The 12,685-nt window shown below is 37.4% G+C and overlaps 1 non-coding gene and 1 pseudogene across 1 annotated transcript; both read left to right on the top strand.

Moving 5' to 3' along the window:
* The first annotated feature begins 6,863 nt into the window (after window positions 1-6,863).
* On the top strand, window positions 6,864-7,613 carry LOC117287732 (annotated as a pseudogene).
* A 3,434-nt stretch (window positions 7,614-11,047) lies between these two features.
* Trnas-aga lies at window positions 11,048-11,120 on the top strand. Its single transcript has one exon. It is a non-coding gene; the product is annotated as a tRNA-Ser (tRNA).
* Window positions 11,121-12,685: the final 1,565 nt, after the last annotated feature.

Below are 12,685 nucleotides of genomic sequence, written 5' to 3'. Positions count from 1 at the left end.
GGGGGGGGGTGTGTTAGGGGTGGTACAAAATAGGGCCTTTGAGTCTTATGTATAGTCACAAAATTTCAAGTCTGTATATTTTAGTAATCCGACCATAAAACTTTATTTACTGTTAAATTGCTCCACATTTGTATTGGTTGGGGAATCTAAACGACAACATTATAATTGTTTTAGCCTACATGCAATAAAGAATACTCCAACCAGCCTCCTTATAGGTATACTAAAGTGTCCCACAAAAATGCACAGCCAGTGACCATTGCAAGTTTGAAAAATTGACGATTGTGAACTCTGAATAACGCAATTTGCAAATGAAAGTCAGTTTATAATGGACAAACCCATTCACATATTTTATTTAAGAAGTAAAACTTAATTAATATCTGAAAGTTTGATACTTAAACCTAAAGTTATACATACAATCTTAAAATAACTGGGGAAAACTAACCCAACATAAAACAAGTTTTGTAAGTTCCCACCAACGCTTCAGTTGTATGTTCACCAAAAAATAACGAGTGACTGTGCAATGTATTTGCGGTTAGACATAATGTTCATCGTCTGCATGAAGTTCATTCAATGATTTCCAAAATGTTCAAGTACAAAGACAGAGCCTCATCTGCAGAGGTCGGCATTTCATAGTTTTCCATTTCTCCATCAATGATTTGTCGGATAAAATTGACAAATTCAGGTGAACACCGAAAGGGGGGATACGATTTACAGTGCTGTGCCTGTGCAATGTTCAGTTCATCTTCGGTGACTATCAGAGGCTTCAGTCTGTTAGTGGTTCCATACAAGTTTGGTGTGTGGTATATCATGTTTGGTATACCAGATGGACATTCAGCAAAACGCTGTCGCCTAATGCAATGGTTATTCCATAAGTGCACTGCTTGATCGAGCTCTGATTGCACCAGCTGACCAAAGCAAAACCTCAGGCAGTCGATATGCATCGGGTTACTGTTGTCTAGTTGGCCAAGGTCTCTCATGTCCCTGAAGAAGGTGATCCAAAACTGAACCACCATCCTTCGAAGTTGAGACCAAAATGACTCAATTCGTTGGTTTGCTGTTGAACGACCATATTGAAAGCTTTGCTGTCCCGATAGACCGTCCTCATGCTCCATGTTTAAAGCAATTTGTAAGATTCTTACAACGCTATTTTCAGTGCCACGGTCACTTCTAAGTATACTTGGCACACCATGTAACCGTTTCACCAGTTTGATGTAGAAACCTGCAATTAGTGCATGGTCTTTGTTGCTGTGACCAACTTCCATCCAGAGTACCTTACGAGAAAAGCCGTCAATTGCTCCATGTATAGCTAATCCAAACTGCTTAAGTTTGTCCATTCCATCGATATGCCAAACATGATTCGGTCCGCTACACCGATAGACTCGTCGATTAAGGCGACCATGTGTTCGATGCGCGACACCATCGGCATCAAGAACTCCGAGCAACTGTCTTGTCATCTCTTGGGTTACGCGGAGATTGTACTGCAAGTTCAGCCTGCGCCACATCAGTCGATACCCAAGTAGTCGCCCACTGTTAGCAAGTTCTGTACGTATTGCACTGACAGTGTCATCAAAGTCGGATTGTTGTCCATATACTCGTAGGCCCAACCTCCACATCAATCTTCGAAGACGGCGAATACTCATCAACACACCGTGACACACGGACAAAAAGTGATGTATCTGTACTGCTGTAATATCCAAGTACGAAATATCCTATAACCAACTCTTCGACATTCCACACCTGCCCATTGACTTCAGCTGGAAGTGGAAGACCTCCCGGAGCTACAACAAATCCACAGAGAAGCGACCAAACTACCTGAAGGGATAAAAAAATAAAAATACAAAACATAAAATAAATATAATAGTTATAACGATATTTTGGGGACACTGCAAATCTATCTCTGATTTAGAATAGTATAACAAGACCACTATGACTTATTGAGGGGGGAAGGGGGAGCAATCGCTACCAAAACATTTGTGACTTGATTTATACCTCCATGGTTGCAGGTAGGTGTAACTTAATTTGTGTAATACATAGCGTTTACGGAAAAAGCTTTGTCCATAACATTGACGGTAATTTACTCATGAGTCATAGTGCCTATACAATTAACATGACACTTACAATGAATTCAAGAATCATGTTGCCTTTGGAGATCGTCGCCTCTGTGCTTTTAGATGCTGAAAGTCCTCTCCCTTTTACTTTCCCTTCTGATCCGTCGTAGGCCTTAGAAGTTTTTCATGAAATGGTGTTTCGTTGAATGCTGTTCAGAAATACCTTATCTTGGAATTCCGTGTTTCCAAGATACCATCTTGCTCTTGCGCGTGCGTAGTCCATTACTAGGCATTACACGCTTACACACTGCTAGCGTGGTGGTCGCAACAAGCGCAGACTTCGGCGGTAAGCAGAGCCCTGAAATTTGGCCCTTATCTTTGAATTCAGTGTTTCCAAGATACCTCATCTTGGAATTCCGCGTTTCCAAGATACCTCATCTTGGAATTCCGCGTTTCCAAGATACCTCATCTTGGAATTCCGAGTTTCAAAGATACCTTATCATTGAATTCCGTGTTTCCAAGATACCTCATCTTGGAATTCCGAGTTTCAAAGATACCTCATCTTGGAATTCCGAGTTTCCAAGATACCTTATCATTGAATTCCGTGTTTCCAAGATACCTTATCATTGAATTCCGAGTTTCCAAGATACCTCATCTTGGAATTCCGAGTTTCAAAGATACCTTATCATTGAATTCCGTGTTTCCAAGATACCTCATCTTGGAATTCCGAATTTCAAAGATACCTTATCATTGAATTCCGTGTTTCCAGGATACCTCATCTTGGAATTTCGTGTTTCCAAGATACCTTATCATTGAATTCCGTGTTTCCAAGATACCTTATCATTGAATTCTTGTTTTCCAAGATACCTTATCATTGAATTCCGAGTTTCAAAGATACCTTATCATTGAATTCCGTGTTTCCAAGATACCTCATCTTGGAATTCCGAGTTTCCAAGATACCTTATCATTGAATTCCGTGTTTCCAAGATACCTTATCATTGAATTCTTGTTTTCCAAGATACCTTATCATTGAATTCCGAGTTTCCAAGATACCTCATCTTGGAATTCCGAGTTTCAAAGATACCTTATCATTGAATTCCGTGTTTCCAAGATACCTCATCTTGGAATTCCGAGTTTCAAAGATACCTTATCATTGAATTCCGTGTTTCCAGGATACCTCATCTTGGAATTCCGTGTTTCCAAGATACCTTATCATTGAAGTCCGTGTTTCCAAGATACCTTATCATTGAATTCTTGTTTTCCAAGATACCTTATCATTGAATTCCGAGTTTCAAAGATACCTTATCATTGAATTCCGTGTTTCCAAGATACCTCATCTTGGAATTCCGAGTTTCAAAGATACCTTATCATTGAATTCCGAGTTTCCAAGATACCTTATCATTGAATTCCGTGTTTCCAAGATACCTCATCTTGGAATTCCGTGTTTCCAAGATACCTTATCATTGAATTCCGAGTTTCCAAGATACCTTATCATTGAATTCCGAGTTTCCAAGATACCTCATCTTGGAATTCCGTATTTCCAAGATAAATTATCATTGAATTCCGAGTTTCCAAGATAAATTATCATTGAATTCTGTGTTTCCAAGAAAATATTCCGTGTTTCTGAGATAAATTATCTCGGTAACTGAGTAACATGATGGCAATTTAAGCTTCCGTACACGGAAGCTTAAAGTGACCATCCGTGTTTCCGAGTTTCTGAGATAATTATCTCGGAAAGACATGTTTCCCTAATAATAAGACGTCTTTCCGTGATATTTTATCTTGGAAAGACGTCTTTCCCTGATATCTTATCTTCGAAAGACGTCTTTCCAAGATAGTTCCTAATATCTTATCTTGGAAAGACGTCTTTCCAAGATAAGATATCAGGGAAAGACGTCTTTCCAAGAAAAGGTATCAGGAAAAGACGTCTTTCCAAGATAAGATATCAGGGAAAGACGTCTTTCCAAGATAAGGTATCAGGGAAAGACGTCTTTCCAAGATAAGATATCAGGGAAAGACGTATTTCCAAGATATGATATCATGGAAAGACGTCTTTCCAAGATAAGGTATCTGAGGGTAAGACGTCTTTCCAAGATAAGATATCAGGGAAAGACGTCTTTCCAAGATAAAATATCACGGAAAGACGTCTTATTATTAGGGAAACATGTCTTTCCGAGATAATTATCTCAGAAACTCGGAAACACGGATGGTCACTTTAAGCTTCCGTATAATTGGTCGTAATGACACGATAATGATAAAGTTATTTCTGACTTTGGCATGGCGTTCCTTGAATAAAAGAGAATCTGTGTCCCCTCCTGAAAACACAGGGCTAAATAGAAATACAACCAAAAATCCAGAGCTCTTTTGAAAATCACTTTTGCAATACAGAGCAATAATGTTACCTTTTCAACTCTGTAAATAATCAATGTAATGTGAACATCTTTAAAATTTGCAAATGTTATATATTATTCAAATGTGTCATTAGTGCAAACTTTCCACTTCTAAAAAATGTATTGTTCAGACTTTTTTGTGGTGATCTTTAGTATATTACATTTTATGATTAAATTTGATGAAGTCGATTAAGTTTTGAATTACTATTAGCTGTTTCGTCGCGTAGCAAAACAGCTCTTGTTTTTCAGCCTCAAACATTTTCCAAGCACTTTTTTGCAATGTTTGCAATGAGCGATTCCAATTAAACTTTCAGGGATAAAAGGTATTGGTGCAATGATGATTCTCAAACAATGAGTCATGATGACATCATCACCTGTCACGTGACGTCATCTTTAAGTCTAAATTTTTAATGTTTGAAAATCTATTTTAAATCAGCCACAAGAAACCGTAGGTTTCTGTTTGCGGGATTGTTCATTTTGTTTCGTGTGCGTGACCTTATATGACCTCTATATGCCTCGTAATTCAGTGGCAAAAGTTATGAAGTTGCTTTTAACGATGTTAGTGTCTGCCAAGGGTGGGACGTCAGAACTTGAAACAGCGCCCTCTAGCAGCAGGTTGAAAACTCTTCAATCACTTCAAATTGTACACACACATTAACTGTCAGAAAGGCAACATATTTGTGAAGTTTCAGACCAATGATGTCGTTGGGGGTCACATGACGCTACAATTAAAGGTGTACTTTTTGAAGCCGTATAACTCTCAAAGTAATAATACGATTGTCACAGTTGGAAGCAGTTGGAAATAGTTGTTTTGTATATTTTGTGGTACACTAAAATATAGGGCCATGATTTGCTGTTGTAAATAGTGCTAACGCGAGCTGAAATTGTGTTGAAATGTTGTTAATAGTTTGGACAGGTGGGCAAGTGCTACTGTGCAGCAGTAGAACTTGCAATGCAAGCACAAAGGCTTTTTGTTAGGGGCGGTCCTTTGTTTTCCTTGGGGCGTTGGCTCTCAGGAATATCTTGAGAATTTCACTGGTATGCTTGAGTGCAGATAGTGGTGGTGGTGTATATGAATGGGAGAAAGTGAAGTGATGTGCAGAGTACCAGTTCTGAAGTGAGTGGGGTGATGTGTAGGAAGTTGGGGCTATGCATTGAGAGTTCTGCTTGCGTTGCTACAGCACATCCGTTAAGTTCTGGTGAGGCACAGAGGAGGACTGAGCTCGACAAATCGTAAGTTACTTTTAATTATGTTTATGGAGGAACCCATTGGATTGAAGTAGTATTTTTCATTCAATATAAAGCATTTTGTAAAAGCATTTTTGTTTAAAGGAATTGTTGGTCCAAAAGCGGAGAATTGCAAGTTTGATAATTTTTCATTGTTTTATTGGAAAGCGTGCCGATACCATCCCATAATGTTAGCGACCTTGTTCTTGTACAGTTTTGGTTCATTTTTAATTATTATAGATGGCCCTTATCCACCCGACTTTTAAAGTCCGGGAGTGACTGATCGGACGCCCCTGATGACATGATAAATCACATGGGACCGTCACGCCAACATTTTCATCACTAGAGTGAGTTGGAACTTAACCGATGGCAGGGTTTTCTAGAGCTGGAAACACAGAATGCACAGATGAACATCCAATGAACAGTACACTTCTCACGACCATTGAGGAACTATGATATTGTAGACTCAGGAGAATTAACGAGCCTAAGGAGTGGTGTGAACCTTAGAGTAGACAGTTTGTTAAATAATTGTTGGATTGTAGAGAAGTTACCAAGTACTGTGATACCTGGTTAAATTATTGAGAAGTTGCAAAGTATTGGAGATATTGTTGAATTATTGAGAATTTGCAAAGTACCGGAGATATATTGTTGAAATTATTGAGAAGTTGCAAAGTATTGGAGATATTGTTGTATTATTGAGAATTTGCAAAGTACCGGAGATATATTATTGAAATTATTGAGAAGTTGGAATTTGAGATCGAGGTGATGCAAGGCGTAGAAACTTGAATAAACTACTGGCGAGTTAAGGTTACTTGAAGCCAGTAACTGTAACTCACAAGTTTAAGAGTCGGGTTGACTCAATTTAAGGTTTGGAATGAGTGAATTTTGGAAGTTACATTTATTGGGTTTTTTTGAGGTGTGGCCACTGAAAGGAACTCAGAGAGCAGAATTGTTTTGTAAATAAATTTGTAATATTTTGTAAATATAATCTTGATTGGCTTGAGTGCAAATTTATTTCTGCAGTGTTGGTTTCTTCCTCGGTTGCAACAACAACCCCGATGGGTTGGTTGTGACATTTTGGGGGCTTGTCCGGGAAACAATATTTAAATTGAGGAGAAAGGAAGACGCAGAATTAAGTTATTGTACCGCCTTACTGTTGATTGTTAAATGCATTTATTAACAGTTTTTATAAGTTTTCTTGTTCTAGATCTGTTCGGGCTCACTCCTCTCCGTGCCACTACAGTCAAGCTCGCAGCGTGTGCGCGTGGCCGCGATCCAAGCAAAATGGATCTGAACAGGTTAGTGAAGTTGGGAAAAGAGTTGAGTTTAGAAGGTGAGGACTTGAGAAAATTTGTGAGTGAAGGACAAGAGCGTGTGACAATAGAGCGAAAAGAGAAACAGGCAGAAGAGAGGGAAGCTCGTGCCAATTGTTAGAGATAAAGCGTGAAGAGAGAGAAACTGCTGAGTTGCAATTGAAATTACAGGTCCAGAAATCTCAAAAAATGTCAGGTCAGAAAACAGGTAGCAAGTCATTTTCACCTAAATTGCCGCATTTTGATGATGATGAAAAGGATGAATTAGATGCCTACCTGCAGCGATTCGAGCGATACGCGACTGTGCAAAGTTGGCCAAAATCAAACTGGGCAGTGAATCTAAGCGCTCTTTTGAGAGGCAAGGCTCTCGCTGTTTACTCTAGATTGTCTATTGATGAGTCATCTGAATATAGTAGCCTGAAGGATGCTTTGTTGAAAAGATACAATTTGACAGAGGAGGGTACGAAAAGAGACAGACTGGTTGAGTACTATTTAATATAATTCTAAAATGTGATAGCAAAGTAAAATAAAAGAATGGAATGTTGTTTTACCTGTAAAAGAAGACGAAGAGAATATTCAATGTTCGTTCGTCTCCGACGCAGAGAATAATGACGGAGGGGTACTTTATACCTGTCACATTATCCCCCTGTGTGAAAAAAAATGTCGTCCTCGACATTTTAATTTAGTACTAGTACAAAATGTGCGTTTTTTTACGCCCCACATTTTAAATCACCAATTATTTACAAAGACACCTTTAAACACGCTCAAATTTTGAATGGGCGCTGGCCTCACTTTGTGTATAGGCCTACTGAAATGCAAACATAATGTAATGGCTGGGTAACTCAAAACAACTGTTAATTTTTTTTCCCGTAGTTTGGTAAACCACAATACCTTTTACATGTCAAAAATATAACCAATACTACATAATCATTTAATTGAAAGTGTCTCGCAACTAAGGAAATCTATTTTCCCGATTCCTCAGTTCGAAAGACCTTCTGTTAAGTAATAATAAAAAAAATCCAATGTTCCCCTTAAATGACAGTTTCTTTTCTGGCTAATTGAAGATAGACCTTTTTCCGAGTCGCTGACATCTCAGGAGACTTCCAGTTGCTGAATATTTGTCTTTAAGTCAAAAATTGCTATAGAACATGGTGAATTATTTTATGCCAGATTGGGCAAAATAAACTGCTTTGAATACACAACAAATTTCGGATTCAAATCAATTGAGAATTGTGAAGATTTTATTGACGAAAGAGCTCTGCATTTGTGCACAGATGCAATCATGTCTAGTTATTGTTGTTTTTTTATTTTTTATTTGTCATCTTAAGAACTAACATTTTAAAAGCACTAATTTGCAATATTCCCAATAAGGGACTGCAATGAAACTTTCAAGGATGAAAGGTTATAATGCAATAATGATCCATGAATAATTATTATTTCATGATGACGTCATCACCTGACACATCACATCACCTTAAAGGTGTGAATATTGAAAAATTAATATAAAATGAGGCCGTAGGTTTCTGTACAAACTTAAAACTTACTATGTACATAGGCAATAGTGAATAGATAAAACCGCCACTTTTTTGGATTGATGACGTCATTGATGACGTCGTGACAAGGTTTTTAAAGTTAAAAATTGACATTTGCTTTTCGCTGTACCTCAACGAACATGAAAGCTATGATGTTCATACTTGGGCAACGGAGATATAAAGACTTGGGCAACATTTGAAAAGTTAATGCCAAAATCGTACGACCTTAGCCTCCGGGTCCTTACCTTGGGTTAAAGTTCGCATTCATGTTTTGTTCATCAAAAAACAACTTTCGAGCTTCTCTATGGAATAACTCAAGATTGAACGTTGAAACACGACAGATAGTTGAACCTTGGTGTCAACACACCACAGACCTTTATCTATGAGTATGAACATAATAGCTTACATATTTGTTGAGAAACAGCGAAAAGCAAATGTCATTTTTCAACTTTAAAAACTTTGTCACGACGTCATCATTAAAAAATTTGTGGCGGTTTCATCTACTCACTATTGCCTATGTACATAGTAAGTTTTTAGTTTGTATATGCTTTCCTTGTGTTCAAAATTGCTGGACATAGCAAGTTGCTAGACATAGAATTTTTGTTTATTACAAAAACACGGTGTTCGGTTGAAAGTTAAGTGATGATGTAGTTCAAATACATTGAACCATAAAGATGGCTTTTTATACAATGTATCGTTATTTTATAGTCATCAGGCATTAAATAACAATTAATCAAAGTTTAAAATTTGTAAAAAATAATAAGGCGCGAACTTTTTTGGGAGTTCCCAACAGCGCTCTCTTTGGTCCAATGAAAGAGGGCACTGTTGGGAATAAAGATTTTACAAACATCAAGCGCCACGTTTCGCAACAAAGTCTCGCAACAAACTGGAGGTTGAAGTTTTCTTTTTCAAAGAAAGTAATTTCTCAGCCACACAATTGAATTTTTGCTTATTTATGTGACAACTGAAGAAAAGACACACAACATTGACCATTTAACTTTGACTTTCGGTTAAACAGGAAGATACAAATAATTGTTTAAAACAAAATCGTTCAACTAGCTGGCGCTACCAACCTGCGGCTACTTTCATAGTTTTAAGACACTGGACACTATTGATAATTGTCAAAGACCAGTCTGCTCACTTGTGTATCTCAACATATATACAAAAGAACAAACCTGTGAAAATTTGAACTCAATTTGTCATCGAAGTTGCGAGATAATAATGGAAGGAAAAAACACCCTTGTCACACGAAGTTGTGTGCTTTCAGATGCTTGATTTGGAGACCTCAAATTCTAAATTGTGGTCTCGCAATCAAATTCGTGAAAAATTACTTCTTTCTCGAAAACTACGTCACTTCAGAGAGAGCCTTCTCACAATGTTTTATACTATCAACCTCTCCCCATTACTCGTCACCAAGAAAGGTTTTATGCTGATAATTATTTTGAGTAATTACCAATAGTGTCCACTGCCTTTAAAACTGTTAGTGACCTATTTTGACCTTGCTTTCGTTTAGAACCGGGTTTTTATCGCGAGATAAGATAAAAACTAAACCTCACAATTCGGAGTGGACTTAATGATGTCATTGTGGCAGTCTATGTAATGATTCTAAAACATTTAAAGGAGTTATCAAATCCGTACAACATCCCGTGCCAGATGAGCCAAACTTTTAAAGGGCTTCCATAAGGTGCAACAGAAAACCAAAATAAAACAAAAATAAAACCTGATGCAAATGTCAAGCAAACATTGCAATTGTGAAGAAACAGGAGTTGTTAAAAAGTGTGAAGCAAGTTTAATTTTAAACTAGACATTTAGAGTTTGTGAACAAACTCGAGAACTTTGGTTTCCAAAAGCCTGGGCCCATAATGTATAGATTGTCAAAATAGCTTATGTGGTTGAGGAAATATGAACTTATGAAATATTGAAGACTGTAGAACAGAAGATGTTGACAGTGCCTCGAACACAGACTATACACAAAGCTCACATCATGTCGCAACCACTGGAGCGCGACTCTGCACCGCATACACTACCAGTACACGTGTTGAACGTGTAAAATCTTAACACTTGAACAATGGGGAACTTCGTAGTTCTTTATACATGAATTTTTGAATTTTTCAACCTCAATTTTAAACCGGAAGACACGGTCAAAATGGGATCATGTCGTGAGGCGTTTACGGAGTTTTCAATGACGGTTCCGATGATGTAAGAATTTTTGAATTTTTCAACCTCAATTTTAAACCGGAAGACACGGTCAAAATGGGATCATGTCGTGAGGCGTTTACGGAGTTTTCAATGACGGTTCCGATGATGTATTAATTGTAAGAATCCCTCATGAGAATCAAAAGTTATGATTTTTTTGAAATAATAAACTTTGACAGTACTGATAAAGTACTGAGTATACAGTGCTACACACATCGGTGTATATGGGTAAAACCAAAAAATTAATATTCTTTATCCCGATGCAAAATTTAACATCTATTAAATCGTTTGCAGTACCCGCTGCTAAACATAGGATTCGAACTGCCTCTAGCTACCGGGCAATCTCGGTGGTCTAGTTGGTATGACATTGCTCTAGAGATGCAAGGGTCGTGGGTTCGAATCCCACCCGAGTAAAATGACTGTGATTTTTTTTCCCACAGGACTCGGGGAAAGTACCGAGTATACAGTGCTACACACATCGGTGTATATGGGTAAAACCAAAAAATTAATATTCTTTATCCCGATGCAAAATTTAACATCTAATGAACTTTGAATTGTCATAACTCAAGATTTGATGACGTCATCATGACGTAACTACACATTTTTCCTCTCCTAATGAATATCGCACTTAATGCAAAGTTTCAAGTTAATACGAGTTTGGGAAATGTGCTTTTGTTAGCAGACAAGGGACGGAGAAAAGAAGATGAAGATGTAATTACAAAAACACGGTGTTCGGTTGGACGTTACGTGATGACGTGGTTCAAAAACATTGAACCATAAAGATGTTTTTTATACAATGTGTCGTTATTTTATAGTTAAATGTGCATTACAGATTTGAGAATCCCTTTAAAATGTTTTAGAAAAGTGGCCATAATGCGATCGTTAATGCAAAGCCACTCCGGACTTTTAGGTTTAGTTTTTCAACTGAAAATCTTATGTCACGATAAAAAGCCGGTTCTAAACGAAAGCAAGGTCAAACACTAACAAAATACTTTTGTCGTGGAAAAGACCATAAAAATAGCTTATTGGTAGCATTTGTGATTCTCAAGATATAAATTGTCTAGCTATTTAATGTAATGACGTCATCAATTCAAAAAAGGTTGTGGTTTTGGTGCGAGACGTTATCACTCAACTATTGCGATTTTCCGCTCTGCACATAGCGCTCAATGTTTCTAAAATCTTTATACCCAACAGCGCCCTCTTTCGTTGGACCAAAGAGAGCGCCGTTGGATATTCCCCCCCAAATTGCGCGCCATATGATTTTTACAAATTTTAAACTTTGATTTATTGTAGTTTAATGCCCGATGACGTCATTATGACATAGTTAGGTCTGTGGTGTCTTGATACCAAGGTTCATCTATCTGTTGAGTTTCAACGTTCAAATCAATCTCAATCTTGAGTTATTCCGTAGATAAGCTCGAAAGTTTTTTTTATTATAAAAAAACACGAAGGCGAACTTTGATCCAGGGTAACGACCCGGAAGTTAACGTCGTACGATTTTTGCGTTAACTTTTCAAATGTTGTCCAAGTCTTTATCTATTGGATGCCTAAGTATGAACATCATAGCTTTTATATTCGTTGAGATACAGCAACAAGCAAATGGTAATTTTTCAACATTAAAAACCTTGTCATGACGTCATTAATGCTGCATCATTCCAAAAAAGTGGCGGTTTCATCTACTCACTGTTGCCGATGTACACAGTAAGTTTTAAGTTTGTACAAGCTTTACTTTTGTTTAAAATTGCTTGGGAAGGTTCAGAGGTAAAGAAGAACACGAGGAAAATTAAATCTATGAACAGATTGTTGATAGCTTTTTAATTTTCACAGAAAGTAAAAGTGTAAATCTATTACATTTATACCTTTCTTTGCACAGAAAACAAATGCTAAGGTTAATACTTATTAAAGCGATGTATTTTATTAGTAAAGAGCTAACTATGTGCAAAGTTTGAAGGTTTTGTTATCCTTGTGATGTTTAACTC

The sequence above is a fragment of the Asterias rubens genome, chromosome 3 (genome assembly GCF_902459465.1).
Source record: "Asterias rubens chromosome 3, eAstRub1.3, whole genome shotgun sequence".
Lineage (NCBI taxonomy): Eukaryota > Metazoa > Echinodermata > Asteroidea > Forcipulatida > Asteriidae > Asterias > Asterias rubens.
The sequence above is the reverse complement of the archived record's forward strand: the minus strand, read 5'-3'. Positions and strand labels throughout refer to the sequence as shown.